Below are 21150 nucleotides of genomic sequence, written 5' to 3'. Positions count from 1 at the left end.
GATAAGAACGAGATAAACCTAGGGAACCAAAGAAACCAAATTTCCAATGATAACGAGACAAACCTAGGCTCTGAATACCAAATTGATATGAACCTAGTCCAAGGCTCAAATAAAGATGGAATATTGTCCCAAGAATGCTCTCAATGTGAAGATAGAGATGGATCAAAATACCTTAAACCTCACGAGAAACCCTTTGTCTCGAATCCTCAAAGACTTGGAAGAATCCCATGTAGCTTCAAGTACCTCGATGTTGCAATCTTCAATCAACTAGATTCGGATCTAGTTTCCTTCGATTCAAGAACGAGTCCACGAACCTAAATCTAAGGTTGAAGAAAGTAAGATTGATTCGAGTCCACGAATCAATTTGCTAGTCGAGTCCACGACTAGCCACTAATTGAGTCCACAATTAGCCATAAGGTTTCTTACACAAGTGTAAAGAAAAACTTAAGAATTTTATTGAATTAAAGCCTGCCTAAAACTGATATGGATGTGCCCTATTTATAGGTATAGGGCAGCATTGTAATCTAAATACAATGGGAAAAAGAGTCCTAAACCTAATCTAGAAAACACATAAATAGAGTTTTATTTAGAAAAGGATTTAAGGAATCCTTTCTAAATACAACTAGTGTTTTCTCTTTTATGCCAAACAATTTAAATTAATGATGACCAAAAATAATAGGGCTGATTTGGGCCTAATTTAATCACCAAAATCAGCACTTAAACAATTATAAAAAAGCCTTAAGTTATTCTTCATATTTTGCAAATGGGCTTGACTTGGATTTCCACCATCTTTGAACATCACCAATGAAGAGTTGCCTTAATTGTTTGGACTTGGGTCTTGTGATTGGCCCAATTAGTACTCTTAATGGATCTTCATATGTTGGGCCGCATCACATACTATAACCAATAATCGCAAAATATTTGACATAGTTAACCAACAATAATTTAGCACATAAGCACTTAGTAAAAGGATTTTAATTTGGGGTAAATAAATTTTAGGTAGACATAAGTCTTACCTCTACGAGCAAAGTAAAATAATCTCTGCACACCATTATCCATAAAATTGGGATCCTCACTTGCTAGATGAATCGATGAAGAAGAAGACTTATACTTTGAAAAGGGAGAAAACCATTTACATATATATTTGCGATTGAGAGAAACCATGCTACAAAAATGATCGTATGAATTTGTATTTATATGTATATATATGTGCTAAGATCACATTGCAATTCGTATAATTAATATATATAACTATTATAGCCTTAGGGACGTAGGTAACCGTAATCAAACTTAATTAAAATGCTAGGATTAGGGAAAACGTTCATATTAGAATTAGAATAACAATTTATATACATTTTATATTCATTTAGCTAATGATTAGGAAAACTGTCATTCGGAAGATAGAAAGATAGGATTAGAATAATAATTAGAATTAATTGGGATGGTAATGATGATTATTGATTAAGATAATATTTAGGATAATAACTAAGAATAGCATGAAACTGTTAATTGATAGGCTAGTGATTAGAATGATACACATATTACACGCATAGTAAGTCAAAATAAAATTATTAAATACTCCGTAATATATGTAAAAATATTTTAGGTCATACAATATATAAAATAAAATAATTATGGACGATTTAGTGAAACAATTTACTTAATATAATAATATTTATATAGTAAAATGGTTTATCAAAATAAATAATATTTAAGATAAAATATTCAAAATAATCGGGGTATCACATGTGCCGCCTCCTCAACCTACTGGTCACCGGGATATAGGTCACTTGGTGTCGGGTAACAGGCCGCCAACCTTCGCGGGTGAGGAAGACCAGGTGGTAACAGGCCGCCAACCTTCGTATTGCGATACGAGGCAGGGTGCTGCGGGGCCGTGTCAGAGCTATATGCGCTGACCCTCATGTATGGGCATGCGATTGGTCCTGTGGCGCCACCAAAGTGTGCTTGTGTGTGATGAGATACGGATTGGAATGATGACATGAATGAGATGAAGTGAACCTGTGACCATAGGATATATGCTAGTATCTTTATATGCTTGATTATAATTGTTGAATGTGCTTATCCCTATTTGTCGAGTCTATTCCAGTTTTAAAACTAGACTTTCCTAGGATATATCTTCCTGCTTCAAAATGACTTTTCTTATATCTATCTATAATGTATTTCAACGCGTTGGAGTGGGTTACCAGCATCTCTCGCTGAACAGATATATTTGGCTTTCAGGCACAGACGAGTAGATCCCAGAGCGCGCTAGAAGATCGTGGATTAGATAGATAGTCTTTCCTTTCGGCCTGCGTGCCATAATGATGTATTGAGGATATTAGTTAGTTTAGCCTTTGCATCTGAGGTCTCCAGCTCAGATGTGGCATAGCACCCCGTACACTTGTGATTAGTATTACTCTGTTTGGGATTTTATGAGAAATTACATTTATTATATAAGCTTTAAAAGTTTCGAAAATCTGGGGTGTTACAGTTGGTATCAGAGCCTAAGTTTGACCCTAGGATAAGACTCTTAAGACCAGACTTTAGGACATTAGGCTTGAACTCTAGGTATTTAGGAACATAGGATTCAGGGATCTTAGGACGCGTGGTGAGATTGTGGGCCTACCTATCACCACATAACTTCCCCTCACTCTATCCTTCATTTAATTTAAAGAACTCTCCCCTTCGCTTACCGCATCAAGGTAAGGGTACAACACTCTAACTCGTCATTACAATAAACAATGGCCCGGAAAACCATCTGATGGTGCCAACAAGAAGTCAGTCAAGGACCCCTGATCCTTCCGCTCACAAATCTCTATCTCAGAAACTACAACGACTAAACTCAGGCCGCCCAAGCACTAAAGCAACGCAATCATCCGTAACAACAACCGACCACCACCACCAAGCGGGAACTCGGATTTCACTCAACAAATTTCAAATCATTGGCCACCCACCTTCTCGGGGGAGGAGTACCCCGCGATCCTCGAAGAATAAATCTGAACCTTCAACAAAATCCTCGGGTTAGTGGAATGCCCAGGGGAACGCCGCATAGAGATAACCTCATTCTACTTCAGACACGAGGCCGATCTTTGGTAGATCCATGAAGGACCTACCTATAGGCGAGAACTGGGATTCAACTGGGAAACCCTGAAGGCTTGGTCACAGGGACGTCTCTACCCCGCACATGAAAGGACAACCATGTACGCGGAATCCCTCCGCCTAAAACATTGATAACTACAGTGGTCTCGACTTCGAAACTCGAAAGACTTAAACCGTAACGGCTCACACTAGCACCGCTGATCTTCACCGAATCCAACTTCTACAATGGGGAATTCAGGAACAAGACCCGGAATAAGGAGTAACGGGAGTGGGAAACTACCTGTAAGGAAAACTAGGTCACCAATTAGATGCAAGGAAATGAAGTAGTCTTTTCTTAATCTTTGGTGCAAATTGTCGAAAATGACTCGGCATCACAGGAAGAAGCAACAGACGCATGAAGAGTGTCGTACAACTAAGGCTTCCCTGCAATAAAGATCTCACCCTGCAATGAGGACTTTGATGGTTTTAAGGCACCGTAAGAAGTACATGAAACACCCAAAATCGCCAAACGCTAGGCGACATCGATAGCATCCAATCAAATGCATTCCAAGGAAGAGAAAGGCATCACTAAGCATTTGGTCACTAAAGGATTAAACAGGGACCGGACGACAAATCAAACTTCAAGAAAAGCCGAAAAGACTTGCCATTAATCAAGACAAGAAAAGACAATGTTGGCTTATAACCGACTACCCTGTGAAGGTGACGAGGTTGCTAATTAGAAACCGGACCGAACTACTGAGCAGGAAGGACATACGAGAGCCCCTAACTCATCTAGAACTCGTACTCAAGGATCAATGACACAATACGATGAGTCACTCTATGTATTCAAATCCCTTTTGTTGATCACACGGACATAGGGCTTGCCGGGACTTGAACCTGTGCTTGATCCCAGAGCGCGCTAGAAGATCGTGGATTAGATAGATAGTCTTTCCTTTCGGCCTGCGTGCCATAATGATGTATTGAGGATATTAGTTAGTTTAGCCTGTGCATCTGAGTTCTCCAGCTCAGATGTGGCATAGCACCCCGTACACTTGTGATTAGTATTACTCTGTTTGGGATTTTATGAGAAATTACATTTATTATATAAGCTTTAAAAGTTTCGAAAATCTGGGGTGTTATAGAGATTTTGAGCAAATTAATTGGTATAAAAATTATATTATAATTCACTTTGGTCATGGAGGATTTGTACCCGGATTTTCTTGTGAGTTTGGTCTCTCACGTTTGATGGTGGATTATTATTATATACCGGTGTGGGCCGGGTAGTTAATCCCACGATTGATTATGGATGTGGAGTCTACTTTACATGCCGGTGTGGGCTGGGTAGTTAATCCCACAGACTCCTCGAGTTTGTTCTGCCCATTGGTGTAGGTCCTCCCAATGGGGGTATGCATACTTAAGGAATTGATCTCGGACCAACTGTGTGGGTCTCCGGTTGTTTTCTTTTGGTCACTGGGGCCGAAGTAATGGCTCTTGCCTGGTATTTTTCCTCCTCATTGACTTGGTGGTAAACAGTGGATAAATATGAAAATGTCATAATATATTTTTGGTTGATGGAAATTGGTGGTAAATAAAGGATTAAATCCTATCCTATTATTGATAAAAGTGGTGAAACGTGGAGGTTGTGGAATTTTATGTGAAGTTAAATGATTATATGGCAAGTTCTGGAATGTTGTGTGGAATTATAAATTATATTTATTATATGATTGATTTGGTAAGTGGTGAATAAATGTGGAGTAGTATGAAGAATTAATCTAAGGATAATATGATTAAGGGGTTAACGTGGAATTATGTGCTCCAAACTGTTACGTGTTATGTGCAAATGTTTTACGAGGTGGAGTAAGTCTTGCCAGCTGTGGTATGCTGAATTTGTCCCCTCCTTAGTTTCTTTTGCAGGTACATCTTGCATGACAAGCATGAGAGCGATTCATCCTTTAGAGCTTTGGAGTTTTATTTTGTTAGAAAATTTAGAAGTTGTATCTAGACAATTGTATTATTTGAGTTAATAGACTAGTACTAGTTTTGGGTTATTTTTAGTAGTGTTGGTTTTAGCCTGTGCGTTTAGATATATCTTGTATCTAAACATGGCGGTACCATCCCGTTTTCCTTGTTTGGTTTAGCTTCCGCAATTAAATAACGAAATTTTAATTGAAGAAATGCCTTTTTATAAATTAATTCGGTTTTGGAAAATGGGGGTGTTACAACGGAATACCATAAACGATTCCTCGAACTGGCACGCTTCGCGCCAGAGTTAGTCCCCACAGAATCAACAAAAATAGAAAGGTTTATATCGGGCCTCAACTTCGAAGCTCGAAAAGCATTAGTAGTAAGCGGGCCCCGGACCCTCAACGAGGCTTACTCCAGTTCTGCCAACCTCTACCGAATCCAACTACTACAATGTGGGGTTAAAGATCAGATTCGAAAGAGGAACACAGGAGGAGGTGCACCACCAATAAAGAGAACGAGAAACGACACCAACACAAGGCCAAACAACCCAACTGGACAAAGACCACCCCCAAGAAACAACGAAGCCAATACAGGGGGCTTCCCTTGCCCAAAACGCAACCAAAGCCATAGAGGCAAGGACTGCTTGGGGAACCCCTTACGGTGCTTCAACTGTGGAAAAGAAGGACACAAGGCCTTCCACTGCTTACAACCCTCAAACTCACGCCCCATGAACATGGGCCAGCGCGGAGGCACAAGCAACCAGGGGAACCACGGTGCCCCCGGAAAAGTGTTCATCATGAGCCGCACACAAGCCGAACTCGGGGACGAGGGCCACCTCAACGAAGAAAACATGACCCCGGAAGACGAGGATCACGCGAATCCACCACAGGAAAATCAAGAAGATGAATTCTGTTTAGGATAAGCTAAGGAACCCCTTGTAACCACCCTTTATAGTAAAACTACTTGTTTAGTTTAGCCACTCGAAATTATTTTAAATAAAATCGAAATATTATAGCATAAAAAGGGAAAATTAGACAACAACAAACCACAAGGAGGGCCAATCAAATCCCCCACCACTAGAAGACAAAAGAAGGAAAAAGACAAAGAACACACAACAAGGACTGCAAATGTTATCAATAGGGATTGAACCCTAAACCTGTGTTAATGTTATCAATAGGGATTGAACCCTAAACCTCCCACTCATAAGACCAAGTTCCAAACAACTAGACTATGAGAGTTTCTTAAAACCTTAAGGGAACACTCCCTTCTTAAACCCCCACAAATCCATAAAAAGCCTCAAAGACCCCCAAATCAAAAACCCTTCTTCTTCCTCACACCCCCTCCCCCTCACTCTCTCTCTCCATTCCTCCGCACCCCCACCCCAAAACCGACAACGCCCCACGAACCCGTCGGCCACACGCCACCAGCCCGGTCGCCGCCCGTCAACCCCCACACCGTCGACGACCACCCGGCCAACCCCATCGCCCCGAGACGCCGCCGTCGACGCCCGGAGGCCGCCCACGCCACGCCCGGCCGCAACCCGCTGCCAGGCGATGCCAAAACGCGCCCAACCGCCACCACAGTGCGCCACCCTTCCCCCTCGCTGTCCGAACCCGACAGGAGCACCGCACCACCACCGGGTTCACCGTCGGAGACTCGCCGGAACCCCACCGGAAACTCGCCGGAAAAATCTCCGTCACCAAGGAAACTTCACAATGCCGAAAAAGCCCCTCGGAGTCCGCACCCCAGAATGGAGCAATGCCGACTACACCGTGATCGGAGGTAAAGCCCTCGAACCCGATCAATTCTCTCCGGAATTGGTCGATATGCTCAATCACCAAGGGCTCTTGGACACCTATCTCACCATTAAAGGGGATACGTACCCGGAATTGGTGAAGGAATTCTATCAACATTTGGTAGCCATCAAAAGAGGTGATAAGCTAGAAATCACCACTAAGGTCCAGGGCAAGGAAATCATACTTTTCGAAGGCCGCTTGGCCAAACTCTTGAAATTGACCACCACGGGTGTGTCAAACTATGACCGGAAAGGGTGGATTGATACCCAAAGTACGGGGTACAAGGATTACCTCGGGTACCTACTCGGAAGGGAGGAAGGTTTCACCTCGGCCACACGACCAAATAGGAAGTGGCTCACCGCGGAGCAAAAGATATTGGTTATGATCGTGACTGACAGCCTCTTGCCCACAAATAATAAAAGCAAAGACGTGGGGAGTTTAGAGTGCACTTTCGCCTATCTCTTGAAGTACAAAAACAAGTTCAATCTACCGGCCCTCATGTTAAAACACATGGAATTTTGCAAAACTAGCAACCGGCTTAGCCTACCCTACGGGATGATCCTATGTTGGATCATGGAGAAAAATGGGGTAGACCTGAGCCACACCGAGATCAAGACCGCAAATGGCATGGTTTTTAATGCCCAGAACCTTCGTCGCAATGATATCTACTACACCGAAGGGGGACAGTACATCACCCTCGAAGAGATTTGCCTTAAACCCGAGGAGGAACGAAGAGAGTTGGTAGATCAGTTGGATATCTCCAACAAGTAATTCAAGCGAGCAATGTAAGAATGTGGGGAACCGGGGGAAAATGAAGAACAAGAAGAAGATAGTGAGCCTAATCCACCGGCGCTAGCACAAACAAGAGGAAACCCAAGGGGCCAAAATGAAGAATCCATCAACGAACGCATTCTAGTGCAACTCACCTGACAGAACCAGATCATAGACGAGGGATTCTCGTCCCTAATCTGCGCAACACGCGCTTTGGACCAAAGGGTGGCAACTATCGAAGCCATGGTAGACACTCGCGGGGCGTCCAGCTCAAGAGCAGGAAACCTAGGTAAACCCGAACCCTCCAAAACCACACCGCACCAAAAGTCCAGTCTACCCCAACGAGGATAGCACATAAAGCCACATCTCCTAACCAGGAGACCAAAATACGTGACATCTAGGAGTGAAAGAGTGGACCCACGCATCGGCTTCGAGGATGAAGCCTCTTGTAAGGGGGGGAGTGTGTAACACCCCGTGTTACGACCCCTAACCCTAACTAAATATTTAATCACTTACCCTAAAAAGGAGAATTAAACCCATTAATCAACTAAGAAAGGTCCACCATTGTCCATGGGCCCACATCCCTATAACCAACCCCTTAGTCCTATAAGGAATAGAATTAGCAAGCCCATAGTATTTAGACCCCAATTAGGACGCTTGGGAAAATATATATATAAATAGGGTCATAGGAGGCACCCAGATCACACACCACAAATAATCTTTCACCACACAAGAAGTTCCAAGAATCCCCGTAGGAGAAATCAAGAAAGAAGAAATCTTAAAGAAAGACCCTTCATAGCCAAGGAAATTAATTAAGGCTAAGAGGTAACCCATGTCTCAACAAAACCTGTTTTCTTCGCTATAATCTCCTTCCTTGATCTCCCTCTATATCTTTGTGTCTTGATTGAATTCCTCTATGATTTATTGAGTTGCGTTCTTGATTATTGATGAGATGAATTATATGCTTTCTTGATATAATCTTGATGATCTTGATGTTGGAAAGAAGTTCTTAATTTTGATATGATGATTCTTGACGAATCTTGATGTTCCTTGATGTTAAAATAAAATATGTTCTTGATGATTTGGGTGGGATTAGAGCCCTAGGTTGGATTGGGAATATGTATTGGGATGTTCTTGATTTATATTTGGGAGGGAATTCGGATGTTCCGGTGTTGTTTATATTTAGAAGTCGTAATAGGATAAGTCCTACGTGATTCTTGCTTTGGATCCGTTAATTGCTTACGTGGCGTCGTTATTTGTGTTTAAAAGTGTCTAAACATGGTTTCGGGTTCCACAAAGGTTCCCGGGACGAATATGTGAGAAAAGAGTCAGTGGGGGGTAGGTGGGGGTAGGGGAACCCGCCACCTACCCGCTGCCCAAAGGACACCGCCCGGCAGCGGGCAGCCACCGGGCAACCGCCTGCCCGCCGGCAACCCGCTGCCCGGAACAGTGTCCTCCGGCGGGCAGCCGGCGGGTGGCCCTCCACCCACCGGCTACCCGCTGGTCCGTACCCCACCCCGGGTCCCCGGCTTCCCCGTTTGATGTTCCCCGCCCCCATGGCGTCTCAACGGACCCCGCTTGTCATGCTTGAGTCTAGTTTGATGTTTCGGGTACCATTCGGAGGTTAGATAAGTCTTAGGGATTGCATGCTAGTTGAATTGGTAACCCGTTGACCTAGATGGAAGTTGTATGAACCCTTAGGACTATTCTTAGTATGTGAATGATCACACGTAAGTTTATTTATATGCCTTTCCCCTCCCAAAATGCTATTACGTGCTCCTATGTGTTATGTGTTGCATGAACCCCCATTTTGGTTATAGGCCAATTGGGTGGTCCCCGGACTAACGTTCGGAAGTCGGTTGAAGACCGAATGGATTGTTCCCGGGCTGAAGGTTCGGAAGTGGCTGAAGGCCAAATGGATTGTTCCTGAGCTAAGGCTCAGAAGTGGCTAAGGCCAAATTGATTCACTTCATGGACTACAGGTGCAAATTGGGCCTCGGTGCTATGACCCACAGGACCTGAACGCGTCAGGACGGTGTGTAGGGCCAATAAGCCAAGGAAGGCTGTAGTTCACCGACCTGAGTAATCAGGCTGTGTGTAGGGCTACGGCTGGCTACGATCCACCGAATGATGGGACAGCGGTGTGTAGGGCCATAGTCTCCGAGGATCTTCGCCCACCGACTGAGTATAGCTCAGCGGTAAGCCGGGCTTGATCCGCTATGGTCCACCGACTGTGCGCATCGACTGTGTAGGGTCGTAAGTCCTCCATTGTAAAGGGGATCGCGGTCCACCGACTGTGTGCGTCAGCGGTGTGTCGGATCATGGTCCGACGTTGAGTTCGTCAGCGGTTCCCAAAGGGTTGGTTGCAATCAACTCCCCTCATACCACGGTACTGAGGTAGGGTGTTGCGGGGCCGTGTTAATGCTCTAAGGATTAACCCTCATGTTCGGGGCATGCGATGGGTCCCGTGGCGCCATCCGTGATTATATGATATCAATAATGATTGGATGATGATGTGTGTGAAATTGAAAAGTGATCGGTGACCTGAAATACTTATTCTTTATGATACTATCTCTACATAACTGTCTATTATTGATTGATGTGCTTGTCCCTATTTGCTGAGTCTATTCCTGGTTTTAAAGCTAGTGTCTCTTAAGTATATATCTTCCTGCTTCGAAATGATTTTTCATATATCTATATATATCTATCTATAATGTATTTCAACGCGTTGGAGTGGGTTACCAGCATCTCTCGCTGAACAGATATATTTGGCTTTCAGGCACGGATGAGTAGACACTGGAGCGCGCTAGAGATTGGAAGCGTAGAGTAGATAGTTCCCTTTCGGCCTGCGTGTCATGCTTATGTATTGACATTATTAAGGATTTTAGATAGTTAGCCTGTGCACCAGAGTTCTCTAGCTCAGGTGTGGCATAACACCCCATACTCTTATATTATATTTTTGGGAATTAATGAGAATTTACCTTTATTATATAAGTCTTGAAAGTTGAAAATTTTTGGGGTGTTACAGTGAGGATGAGGTGGGAACACCGGAAGCTGTTGAGGCTGAAGAAAGTGACTCGGAAAGTGAAGAGAACCAACTAAGAAGAGAAGCTCGCACTAAGAGGGAGCACGAATCCATGACGCATGAGGAGCGTGTTGTCACCATGCTTCGTCAGCAGAACTGCATGATCGAGGAGGACTTCGCTTTCATGAATACACAGTTTGTCGCCGTGCATCACAGGCTAGATCAGATTGAAGCCAGTTCAAGTCGTAGAAGAGAAGATGATGAAGAGTCCGAGGATTCGGAGAGCGAGTCCTTCTAGAGTGGAGCTGTGGCTATCTTGTTCGTCCTTCCTAAGTAGTTGTATCATCTTAGCTGTTGTTGCCGTTTGTTGGTTGCTTGTGGTTTGCTTTTGTGCTTGTTTTGCTTGTTGCCTTGTTTTTTAGTTAGCTTTGTAGTTGGTGTTTCGTGTTGGTTGTCTAGTTCCTAGTTGTTGGCTAGAAGTTGATGTTTGTGTTGGGACTAGAGTTTGTGATGCTCAAGTTATCTGTTTGCTAAACTCTTGCCAATCTTTGATTTTGAAATGCCTCCTTTCTTGCTTTGAAATTCTTGTGAACCCCATTTTGAGTTTTGACCAAGATAGAATGTTCTTGAACCTCTTGTGACAATGTTGTTTCTTCTCACCGTTTGCTTTTAATTCGTCATACCCAAGCTTCGGGGACGAAGCTTCTTTGAAGGGGGAGAGGATGTGACACCCCTAAATCCAAATTCAATTAAGGGATTAATTGAATAATTAATCCAATTTCTATTGGTGATTTAATTCCTAAAAATCCTGAAAATTCAATAGTCGCAGACTAGTAATTGACTAGTCAACCCCAAAGTCAAAGTTGTACCTTAAGCTTTATAAGGAGTTCCCTTGTTCCCTTACACTTCCTCATGTTAGTAAGGGTATTCTTGACCTTTCACTTGGTGTTAGTATTGTAACCTAACCTAGTAGACCACCCCCATTTCTTTCCTTACACTTTTTAAAATTCTAGCTCCACCTTCTCTCTAAAAAGGTAGATAGCTTTTCTTCCAAGCCAAGTTGAAGCCTTGCCAAAACTTCAAGAGTTGCCTCCAAGATTCAACCTTTTATATATTTGGGCACCTAGGAGGGTAAGATCTAAGTTCATCTTGTGTTTTTAGTATTTACTAAGGTGTCTTTTCTTAAACATAGGATCTTTATGACCTTTTGGTATGTTCTTGAAGTGGGTTTGTAAGGTGAGCTTTGTTAGGAGCTTGTTGAGGTGTAAAGTGAAGGTCTTTAGTTTTCAAGAGGTAACCCATGCTCTACAAAATCTATTTTGCTTACCTATATGTGATTTCTTGGATTCTACATGTGATTTTGTTATGAAATGTGAGTGTTTATGCATTGTCTTGTGAAAATGCATATCTAGAGCTTGTGTTTAGGGTTCATTGATGCCATTGCTTGGCTATTCCTTTGATTCAAGTCATTTTGTTGTATTGGGTGAGATTTGGCATGTTTTGGACTTGAATTTGAGCTTGGAGTTGAAAATCTCTGAAGGGATTATTTTGGGCACAGGTATGTACCCGCGAGCGGAACGACGGGTAGAGCTCCACCCGCCGCCCACCCGCGGGGAACATTGGCCAGTGGGTAGTGTACCCGCGGGCGGAACCACGGGTGGGAACCTACCCGTGGGTCCACCTGCGGGGAACACTATGGTGTTTGATTGGGATTTGTTCCCCGTGATTCTTTTGACTCAGTATTTGGTCTTTTGACTTCCCGATGTTCTTTTGTGGAACTATTTGAGTGTCTTCTTGATGTTTCGTATGTCTAGAACTATGTGGTAGGTATCCATGTAGGTTTTGGTGTCTTGAATCGTGCTAAGTGTTCAACATTGTGTTTCGTTGGACCGTGATGAGTCTTGTGTGTTCTTCGGAACTACATTTGGTTTACCCGTTTGATAAGCATGCTAGTTCGTTGTTTAAATGCTAGCTTGTGTGTTGTTTGTACCTTCCATTTGTTGATGATAACTTGTGTTATTCATCGTTGTTGTGGGACTGTGATCCATTCCTTGATTGAGTATGGTTTCATATCTTCGTTGTGATCCGTTGATTGATTCCTGTTGTGGTGTGGTGCGTGTGTGGCATTACCTGGATTGCACGAGTAGTGGTATGGGACACTAGTCACCAAGGTATTGCAGTGGTCCTTGTGGTGGCCATGACGTGATTATGGAGTTGTGACCTTTGTGTAAGGTTCACGTATTTCTTGGGTGGCATGTGTTGCCGTGTGTGTGATCGGTACCCTCGTGTACTATGAAATCGATGGTTCTGTTGGAGATCTGTTGGAGAGGGGACGACGGTCCTCGGAGGGAAAAGGTTGGACTTGGTGTACAGGGGTCTTGGAGGTAATGGTTGGAACTAGACATAAGGTTGGGGGTAGCCATAAGGTTGGAACCGGGCATAAGGAAGGCATATCAACTCGCGATGGGTGATGTCACGAGGGCTTGTGTAGCCGTTGTTGTGAGTTCTCTTCTTGTGACGTGTTTAGTCACAACGGCGTGTGTTGCCTAGGCATGTGTTGCCATTTTTCTTGTCTTTATCCTTTTGAGTTGGCATGTGTTGCCATTGGTCTTGTCTTTATCCTTTTGTGTGGTTGTTGTCCTTTGTGGTCTTGGGATGTGTTCCCGTGTTCTTGATGAGAGCGTTGAGTCTTCTGTTGACAATTACTCTTGGTTTTGTACTTATATACATGTATTGGTGGGTTACCAGCATTATTCGCTGACCGGGCGTCGTCCGATGTTTATTGTGTTCTTTCAGGTGATGTTTAGACGAGTGCACGGTCTAGTGCCTGCTAGTATAGCTTTTCCTTTCTGTTCTGTGGCCTGTGAGCCAGCTTAGATGTAGTACGATGAGATATTTTGTTTAGATTTAACCATTGCAGATGTTGCCTATGCGTTCATCCCTTTGGTGAACGTGGCATAGCACCCCATATTCCAGTTTATTCATATATATCTATCTTTTAGTCTTCCGCTGTGTTTGTTGTTAGGTTTAGATATCTGCATGTTTAAGGCTTTAAAATAGCATGTTTTTAGGGGGTGTTACAGCCTAGGTGGGTAAAGTCTAGACTTTTATGTGGCTAAGTGTGGTTTGAGACCTTAAAGTGACCTTAAGAATGTAGGTGTTAGGCTTAGGACTCTAGATTGCGCGGTGAGCTAAGTGTTGCTTTCAGTTATTTGCTTGCTTGTTGTCTTTCTGGTAACCGTGTTGTTGTTGTAGAAGCTTGCGATGCCTCCTCATCCACGAGCGCATACCCCGGAGACCCCGACGAACGAGCAGCTTGCTCAGAACCTCCAACTGTTGACGCATATGATGCAGACGCTTAGCGAGGCTTTACTGAACAACAACCACCCCGTGCCACCTCCTCAACCTGCTGGGCACAGGGACATGGGTCGTTTGGTGTCAGGTCACAGGCCGCCGACCTTCGCGGGTGAAGAAGACCCGGTTGTTTTAGAGGAATGGATGAGAGTGTTCGACAAGATCTTCGCGGTTGTGGGTTGTCCTGAGGAGAGAAGGGTAGAACTGGCAACGTTCTACTTCTGTCATGAGGCTAATCTGTGGTGGATTCATGAGGGTTCGGCCTACCTCGAGGAGCCTGAGTTCGATTGGTCCGCGCTTAAGGATAGGATCCGCGAGAGGTTTTACCCAGCACATGTGCGAGCCGCCATGTACGAGGTGTTCATCCATTTGCAGCAAGGATCTCTGTCTGTGGTCGAATACCACTAGAAGTTTTTGGAGTTGGCGCGCTTTGCTCGGATGCTCGTGCCTACGAAGCTCGCTAAGGTCGAGAAATTCGTTGCCGGCTTGAATTATGAGGCACAAAAGACCTTGACTGTGAGCAGACCGAGTTCTCTTAAGGATGCTTATGTGAGTGCCGCGGAACTGTACTGTGTTCAGGAGCTTCAGCGAGGGTCTTATAAGCTAGCGAGGAAGAGGACTGAGAGCGGAGGTTCTTCCACCTTCAAGAAGCCACGACCGAGTTTTCAAGCTAAGAATGCATCATCTCCAACCCAAGGACCCAACCGGATGGAGCAAGGGAATCAAGCTAAGACGTTTGTATGTAGATGTGGGAAGGTGCACGCGGGCCAAGATTGTCATGGTCAAGTGTTACAGTGTTTCCGATGCGGAGATAGGGGTCACAAGGTCGCTGAGTGTCCCCAGCATGCCAATCAGAGGGCGTTGCCACCACCCCCAGGAGCCGGAGCAGCAGCGGGAGGTAGATCGAGCCGGGGAGCAGCCGGAGCCAGACCATCAGGGAGAGTCTTTGTGATGGGGCGTTCGAAGGCAGAGTCCGAGGGTTTGGTGGAGGAGGAGCTAGCAGGTAATCCCTTCCTAGTCTACCCTTGCCTTTTGTACGCATCGTGTTCCTTGTTGCCTTGTGTGTTGCCTTGTGTTCTTTCGTTGTCTACTTGAGTTACTTGGCTATCCTTGTCATGTTTCTTCCTTGATAAATGATTCTTTTGGAGTTAAGTGTAAGCTCTTCTTGATATATGATTCCCTTAGTTTTTGCGAGTAAGTTTCGTTGTGGAGTTAGTTATTTAACTTTGGAATGAATCATGCTTGGGCTAATTCTATAATCTTTGCACTTGGATATTCTTGCAACCCTTCCTTTGAGAACCCTCTAAATTTCTCCAAGTATTCTTTGAATTTAGAAGAAGAAAACCCATGCCAAAATCCTATCCCATGTAGCCTAATAGTCAAGTAAAATGTTTATTTGCAAGTCTTGAGTTTTGAACCCAAGTATGTTCCTTGCCAACCTAACCTCTAAACCACTTGAGCAAACCATCTTTCTTAGAACCAACCCAATTTTAATTCCATTTAAACCATAAATTTCCACATTACCCAAATCCCCGAATTAAATCATCTTTCCCTCAATTTTTCCCCAAGATCCCTAAATTCTTAAATCTCTCTCTTTCTTTTCCCTCCCCACCCGTGTACAGCAGAGAACCCACCCACACCCGTAGCTTCACCTGCAACCCCGCCACCACCACCCGCCGTCGACGCACCACATGCCGCACCACCGCCGTCCACCGGAACAGCCGTCGCCGGAGCCTCGCCGTCGATCTGCTGCGTTGCCGCGACGCCGAGAGAGCAGCGAGAGTGAGAGGAGAAGAAGGAGGAGTTGTGGGCTTTTTTTGTTGAGCTTTGGGTCATCTCCTACCATGCCTAGAAGGTCAAGTTTGGCTAGGAAAGTGGAATGGGTGGATGCCCATTACCTTGTTCTTGAAGGTAAAGCCTTTGACCCAGAATCTTTTCCTAATTCTTTGTTGGATATGCTTAGATTCCAAGGTTTGTTGGATGGGTTCCTCGCCATAAGGGCCGAGACTTACCCGAGCTTAGTTAAGGAATTTTATCGTCACATGGTTATGACAAAGGATGGTGATAAGCTTGAGATCACTTCTTAGGTGAGAGGTGTGAAGGTAGTTCTGTCTGAAAAGAGGCTGGCTCAGCTTTTGAGTTTATCTGCTTCGGGAGTTGCTCAGTATAGCGGTAACTCATGGATTAGTACGGATACCATGGGGTACCGGGACTACTTGAGTTATTTGCTGGGTCGTACGAGTGGTTTCACTCAAGCTTCAAGGCCGGAGAAAAAGTGGTTGTCCGCGGAGCAAAGGATCTTGGTTATGTTGGTGTCGGATTGTTTGTTGCCCAATAACAACAAAAGTAAGCTGTTGGGAAAGTTGGAGTGCATCTTTTCCTTTTGCCTCAAGAATATGGTCAAGTTCAATCTGCCAGCCTTGATGTTGCAACATATGGTTTTCTGTCGTGATCATAATCGGAAGAGCCTACCGTATGGGATGGTGTTGAGTTGGATTCTGATTAGTAAAGGTGTAAGTGTTGATGGTTGTTTACTGAAGGCCGTGGGAAAGTTGGTGTTGGATGCCACCAATCTTCGAAGTTTCAATTTGTTTCAGCTGGACGATGGTGATTACATCACTCTCGAGGAAGTTGCAAGGAAATCCCCCGAAGAAAGAGTCGAGTTGGCAGCCTAGCTTGGAATTCATGCCGGGAAGTTGAACCTCGTAATTCAGAGTTTGGGAGGCGATGAAGACGATGAGGGTGAAGCAGGCCGTGAGGAAGAGGTGGGAGCACCGGAAGCTGTCGAGGCCGAAGAAAGTGATTCTGAAAGCGAAAAAAATCAAAGGAGAAGGGAAGCTCGCACCAAGAGAGAGCATGACTCCATGACGCATGAGGAACGTGTTGTCACCTTGCTTCGTCAACAGAACCGTATGATCGAAGAGCGCTTCGCATACATGAAGACGCAGTTTGTCGCCGTGCACCAAAGACCAGATCAGATTGAGGCCAGCTCAAGCCGTAGAGGAGGGGATGACGAAGAATCTGAGGAGAGCACCGAGGAGTCGGAGAGCGAGTCGTTCTAGCTTGGTGTTGTGGAAATCTTGTTCGCCCTTCCTTAGTTGTTGTTATCTTCTTAGCTGTTATTACCATTTGTTGGTTGTTTGTTGCTTGTTTTGTATGCTTGTTCTTACTTGTTCGTTTTGTTGTTTAGCTAGCGTTGTGGTTGGTGTTTTTGAGATAGTTGTCTAGTTCTTAGTTGTTGGCTAGAAGTGGGTGGTTGTGTTGGGATTAGAGTTCGTTACGCTCAATATATCCGTTTGTTAAATTCTTGTCAATCCTTGTTTTGAAATACCTTCTTTCTTGCCTTGAATTCTTGTGGGATCTTTTGGATTTTGACCAAAAGAGATTGTTCTTGACACTCTTGTCACATTGTTGTTCTTTTCACCGTTTGTTTTAATTCGTCGTACTCAAGCTTCGGGGACGAAGCTTCTTTGAAGGGGGAGAGGATGTAGACACCCCGTAATCCAAAATCAATTAAGGGATTAATTAAGTAATTAATCCCAATTTAATTGGTAATTTAATTCCTAAAAATCCTGAAAATTCAATAGTCGGGGACTAGTAATTGACTAGTCAACCCCAAAGTCAAGGTTGTACTTTAAGCTTTGTAAGGAGTTCCCTTGTTCCCATTCACCTCTTCATGTTAGTAAGGGTATTCATGACTTTTCACCTTGTGTTAGTAATGTGAGCTAACCTAGCAGACACTCCTCATTTCTCTCCTTACACTTTCCAAACTTTAGCTCTACCTTCTCTCTTAAAAGGTAGATAGCTTTTCTTCCAAGCCAAATTGAAGCTTTGTCAAATCTTCAAGAGTTGTCTCCAAGATTCTACCTTTCATACATTTGAGCATCTAGGAGGGTAAGATCTATGTCCATCTTGTGTTTTTAGTGTTTTCTAAGGTGTCTTTTCTTAAAGATAGAATCTTTATGATCTTTTGGTGTGTTCTTGAAGTGGGTTTGGAAGGTGAGCTTCGTTAGGAGCTTGGTGAGGTGTTAAGTGAAGGTTTTTGGTCTACAAGAGGTAACCCATGCTTTACAAAATCTATTTTGCTTACCTATGTGATGATTTCTTGGATTCTACATGTGTTTTGCTATGAAATGTGAGTGTTTATGCATTGTCTTGTGAAAATGCATATCTAGAGCTTGTGTTTAGGGTTCATGTATGCCATTGTTTGGCTATTCCTTTGATTCAAGTCATTTTGTGGTGTTTGGTGAGATTTGGCATGTTTTGGACTTGAATTTGAGCTTGTAGTTGTAAATCCCCGAAGTGATAATTTTGGTACAGGTATGTACCCGCGAGCCGAACGGCGGGCAGTGGCCTACCCGCCGCCCACCCGCGGGGAACAAGCCGGACGTGGGTATGTACTCGTGGGCGGAACCGCGGGTAGGGGCCTACCCGTGGATCCACCCGCGGGGTACAATGTATGGTTGTTGGGGGATTTGTTCCCCGTGATTCTTTTGACTTGGTATTTGGTCTTTTGACTTCCCGATGTCTTTTGTGGAACTATTTGAGTGTCTTCTTGATGTTTCGTATATCTAGAACTATATGGTAGGAATCCATGTAGGTTTTGGTGTCTTGAATCGTGCTAAGTGTTCAACATTGTGATTCGTTGAACCGTGATGAGTCTTGTGTGTTCTTCGGAACTACTTTCGGTTTACCCGTTTGATGAGTATGTTAGTTCGATGCTTAAATACTAGCGTGTGTGTTGTTTGTACCTTCCTATTGTTGATAATGACTTGTGTTATTCATCATTGTTGTTGGATTGTGATCCATTCCTTGATTGAGTATGGTTTCATATCTTCGTTGTGATCCGTTGATTGATTCTTGTTGTGGTGAGGTGTGTGTGGCTTTACCTGGATTGCACGATTAGTGGTATGGGACACTAGTCACCAAGGTATTGCAGTGGTCCTCGTGGTGGCCATGACATGATTATGGAGTTTGTGGCCTTTGAGTAAGGTTCACGTGTTTCTTGGGTGGCATGTGTTGCCGTGTGTGTGATCGGTACCCTCGTGTACTATGAATCGGTGGTCTTGTTGGTGGTCGTTGGTGGGGGACGACGGTCCCAGGAGGGAAAAGGTTGGACTTGGTTGTACAGGGGTCCTGGAGGTAATGGTTGGAACTAGACATAAGCTTGGGGGTAGCCATAAGGTTGGAACAGGGCATAAGGAAGGTATATCAACTCGTGATGGGTGATGTGACGAGGGCTTGTGTAGCCGTTGTTGTGAGTTCTCTTCTTGTGACGTGTGTAGTCACAAAGGCGTGTGTTGCCATTTGGTGTGTCCTTATTCTTTTGAGTTATGCATGTCGGGTGTTTATCTATTGTGTGATGATAGATTATACCTTGAGACTTCTTGTGAGTCGTTGTTGTTCGTTGTAGTCTTGGGATGCGTTCCCGTGTTCTTGTTGAGAGTGTTTGAGTCTTGTGTTGACCTCTGCTCTTGGTTTTGAACTTATATATATGTATTCCATTTTGCAAATGATTTTACAAACATATATCTTATCTATGTATGATATTTCACATGTATTGGTGGGTTACCAGCATTATTCGCTGACCGGGCATCGTCCCATCTTTTATGTGTTTCTTTAAGGTGATGTTTAGACGAGTGCGCGGTTGAGTGCCAGCTTGTGTAGCTCCTTTCTTATGTTTTGTGGCCTGTGAGCCAGTATAGACTTAGTACTTTGTATGTGTCGGTTTTAGATGTTGAACAATGCAGATGTTAGCCTGTGCGTTCACCTCTGGATGAGCGTGGCATAGCACCCCATTTACTTCCAGTCTATATATTTCCTCTTTCAGTCTTCCGCTGTGTTTGATGTTTTGGTTTAGTTATCTGCATGTTTAAGGCTTTAAATAGCATGGAAATTAGGGGGTGTTACAATCAATCACGATATCAAGAACATTAGGATTAACAAATAAACATAATATAAATCCTACGCAAGGGCTCTATCAAGACTCAATCACAAAATTACACATACGATTATCAAAGGAGCCAATAAAATATGATATAACAAGGAAAATAGGTTTTGTTGAGACATGGGTTACCTCTTAGCCTTAATTAATCCTCCCTTGGCTATTAAGGTTATTCTCTAAGATTTCCATCCGATTGGATCTCTAGGCTTGGCGGTGGGGAATCTTTTGGGAATAATTTCGTGTAATATAACTATGGGTGGTAAGGGTTCTAATTGCCTTCTAATCCCTTATTTATAGAGTTAGGAATCCTAATCAGAGTCTGAATAGTAAAGACCTATTTTCTATTCCTAACAGGTATATAGGTCTCGGATTCCTAATTAGAATCTGAGTAGTAGAGGCTCACTTTCTTTATTCCTAATAGACTTAAAGTCCGAATTATAAACAAGGGTCCACGGTCCATGGTGGACCACATTAATTAATTAAAGGGAATCCTAACCAAATTAAATCATTTTTAGTTATTATTAGCTTAATTAATTAAATAATTGTTAGGAATAATTGTAATATAGTTTTGATGAGCCAAAATTGTATTTTTAGAATTCCCCATATTTTATTTTGAGTCTAGTGTACAAACTTCAAAATAGACCTGAACCAAATATCCTACGAAATTTAAAGGCAAATAGAACCTCTCAGAATGTTGGTACTTAGGATTTCTTTGCAGTATTTGTGCCAAGAGGTCATAGCAGGTCGATGGATAAAGCACTATTGTGTTTTGGTGAAGACCTGTGTTCGAATCTCTGTGACGTCTATTTTGCTCAGTGATACTCAGGCAGAAAGCGTATAAATAGATTATCAATCCTAATATGACTAATAGGTTGTCACGGAGCATTGGTTAGACACTTGAGAAGCATTGCGGTTGGACATGGTTTTCGATTCTTGATGATATCGTTTTATGAAGAAATAACACTTGGTAAATGCCACGGAGCATTGGTTAGACACTTGAGAAGCATTGCGGTTGGACATGGTTTTGATTCTTGATGATAGCGTTTTATGAAGAAATAACACCTGGTAAATGCTGTCTACATCAAAAGGAGCAGGCGTATTAAATGCAAGTCAGCTAGCATCAAAAGGAGCGTATTAAAAGTCAGAAGCATTTAATTGAGAAGAAACAATTTAAAGGATAGCTTCATTCTCTATACTTCTTCTTTCTCGCATTTGAA

General features: G+C 43.5%; 1 long non-coding RNA gene across 1 annotated transcript; it reads right to left on the bottom strand.

Annotated features, from left to right (window-relative positions):
- Window positions 1–4484: 4484 nt before the first annotated feature.
- Window positions 4485–20588, bottom strand: LOC109168186. Its single transcript, XR_002052010.1, has 3 exons — window positions 20577–20588; window positions 17772–17774; window positions 4485–4588 (listed from the first exon to the last, which is right to left on the bottom strand). It is a non-coding gene; the product is annotated as an uncharacterized LOC109168186 (long non-coding RNA).
- Window positions 20589–21150: the final 562 nt, after the last annotated feature.

The sequence above is a fragment of the Ipomoea nil genome, unplaced genomic scaffold (genome assembly GCF_001879475.1).
Source record: "Ipomoea nil cultivar Tokyo-kokei standard unplaced genomic scaffold, Asagao_1.1 scaffold3192, whole genome shotgun sequence".
NCBI classification, from domain to species: Eukaryota; Viridiplantae; Streptophyta; class Magnoliopsida; order Solanales; family Convolvulaceae; genus Ipomoea; species Ipomoea nil.
This window is presented reverse-complemented; position numbering and strand designations above follow the sequence as displayed.